The sequence below is a fragment of the Arachis hypogaea genome, chromosome 14, assembly GCF_003086295.3.
Source record: "Arachis hypogaea cultivar Tifrunner chromosome 14, arahy.Tifrunner.gnm2.J5K5, whole genome shotgun sequence".
Taxonomy (NCBI): domain Eukaryota; kingdom Viridiplantae; phylum Streptophyta; class Magnoliopsida; order Fabales; family Fabaceae; genus Arachis; species Arachis hypogaea.
In genome coordinates this window covers 44,525,287-44,528,000 of record NC_092049.1, presented here as the reverse complement: position 1 = coordinate 44,528,000, position 2,714 = coordinate 44,525,287, and the positions used below count along the sequence as shown (strand labels likewise).

The following is a 2,714-nucleotide window of genomic DNA, read 5'->3' as shown; positions in this document are numbered from 1 at the left end:
AAGCTTAGAGTTGATGTTCAAACCTTCAGACAGAAAGAAGGTGAATCCCTCTATGAAGCTTGGGAAAGATACAAACAGTTGACCAAAAAGTGTCCTTCTGACATGCTTTCAGAATGGACCATCCTGGATATATTCTATGATGGTTTATCTGAGCTATCAAAAATGTCACTGGACACTTCTGCAGGTGGATCCATTCACCTAAAGAAAACGCCTGTAGAAGCTCAAGAACTCATTGACAAGGTTGCTAATAACCAGTTCATGTACACCTCTGAAAGGAATCCTGTGAATAATGGGACGCCTGTGAAGAAGGGAGTTCTTGAAGTTGATACTCTGAATGCCATATTGGCTCAGAATAAAATATTGACTCAGAAAGTCAATATGATCTCTCAGAGTCTGCATGGAATGCAAGCTGCATCCAACAGTACTCAAGAGGCTTCTTATGAAGAAGAAGCTTATGATCCTGAGAACCCTGCAATAGCAGAGGTGAATTACTTAGGTGAACCTTATGGAAACACCTATAACTCATCATGGAGAAATCATCCAAATTTCTCATGGAAGGATCAAAAGCCTCAACAAGGCTTTAATAATGGTGGAAGAAATAGGTTTAACAATAATAAACCTTTTCCATCATCCACTCAGCAACAGACAGAGAACTCTAAACAAAATGCTTCTAATTTAGCAAATCTAGTCTCTGATCTGTCTAAGGCCACTGTGAGTTTCATGAATGAAACAAGATCTTCCATTAGAAATTTGGAAGCACAAGTGGGCCAGCTGAGTAAAAGGATCACTGAAATCCCTCCCAGTACTCTCCCAAGCAATACAGAAGAGAACCCAAAAGGAGAGTGTAAGGCCATTGACATAAGCACCATGGCCGAACCTACAAGGGGAGTGGAGGACGCAAATCCCAAGGAGGAAGACCTCCTGGGACGTCCAGTGATCAATAAGGAGCTTCCCTCTGAGGAACCAAAGGACTCTGAGGCTCATCTAGAGACCATAGAGATTCCAGTGAACCTCCTTATGCCCTTCATGAGCTCTGATGAGTATTCCTCTTCTGAAGAGAATGAGGATGTTACTGAAGAGCAAACTGCCAAGTTTCTTGGTGCAATCATGAAGCTGAATGCCAAATTATTTGGCATTGATACTTGGGAAGTTGAACCTCCCTTGTTCATCAATGAACTAAGTGATCTGGATCAACTGACATTGCCTCAGAAGAGACAGGATCCTGGAAAGTTCATAATACTCTGTACCATAGGCACCATGATCTTTAAGGCTCTATGTGACCTTGGTTCAGGAATAAACCTCATGCCCCTCTCTGTAATAGAGAAACTGGGAATCTATGGGGTGCAAGCTGCTAAAATCTCATTAGAGATGGCAGACAATTCAAGAAAACAGGCTTATGAACAAGTAGAGGACGTGTTAGTAAAGGTTGAAGGCCTTTACATCCCTGCTGATTTCATAGTCCTGGATACTGCAAAGGAAGAGGATGAATCCATCATCCTAGGAAGACCTTTCCTGGCCACAGCAAGAACTGTGATTGATGTTGACAGAGGTGAAATAGTCCTTCAATGGAATAAGGACTCCCCTGTGTTTAAAACTCAAGGATCTCCCTCTGCAACCATGGAGAGGAAGCAGAAAAAGCTTCTCTCAAAGTAGAGTCAACCAGAGCCCCCACAGTCAAACTCTAAGTTTGGTGTTGGGAGGCCACAACCAAACTCTAAGTTTGGTGTTGAACTCCTATATCCAAACTCTAAGTTTGGTGTTGGAGAGTCTCAACAAAGCTCTGCACATCTGTGAGGCTCCATGAGAGCCCACTATCAAGCTATTGACATTAAAGAAGCGCTTGTTGGGAGGCAACCCAATTTTTATTTATCTAACTATATTTTTCTTAGTTATATGTCTTTGTAGGTTCATGATCATGTGGAGTCACAAAATAAATATAAAAATTGAAAACGGAATCAAAAATAGCAGAAGAAAAATCACACCCTGGAGGAGCATCTGTCTGGCGTTCAGCGCCAGAACAGAGCATGGTTCTGGCGCTGAACGCCCAAAATGGGCAGCTTCTGGGCGCTGAACGCCAGAACAGGCATGGTTCTGGCGTTCAACGCCAGAAATGGCACACAAATGGGCGTTGAATGCCCAAAATGGCCACCAACCTGGCGCTGAATGCCCAGAGTTGTGTGCAAAGGCATTTTTACATGCCTAATGGGTGCAGGGATGTAAATCCTTGAACACCTCAGGATCTGTGGACCCCACAAGATCCCCACCTACCTCCACTCACTTCTTCTCACCACTCTCTTTCACACAATCCCATAAACACTCTTCCCCAAAAACCCTTCACCAATCACCTCAATCTCTCTTTCCCATCACCTCTTCACCACTCACATCCATCCACTCTTCCCCATAAACCTACCTCATAAACTCCACCTACCTTCAAAATTCAAAACCAATTTCCCACCCAAACCCACCCTAAATGGCCGAACCTTAACCCCCTCCCTTCCCTATATAAAGCCCTCCATTCTTCACCAAATTCACACAACACATCCCTCTATACTCCTCTTGACCGAAACCACATCTTCCTCTCCCTCTCCATATTCCTTCTTCTTCTTCTTCTATTCTTTTGTTTATTGCTCGAGGGCGAGCAATATTCTAAGTTTGGTGTGGTAAAAGCATAAGCTTTTTGTTTTTCCATTACCATTGATGGCACCTAAGACTGG

The 2,714-nt window shown here is 43.4% G+C and overlaps 1 non-coding gene across 1 annotated transcript; it reads right to left on the bottom strand.

Moving 5' to 3' along the window:
- Positions 1-108, bottom strand: LOC112745192 (small nucleolar RNA R71). Its single transcript, XR_003173133.1, has one exon. It is a non-coding gene; the product is annotated as a small nucleolar RNA R71 (small nucleolar RNA).
- Between the last annotated feature and the right edge of the window lie 2,606 nt (positions 109-2,714).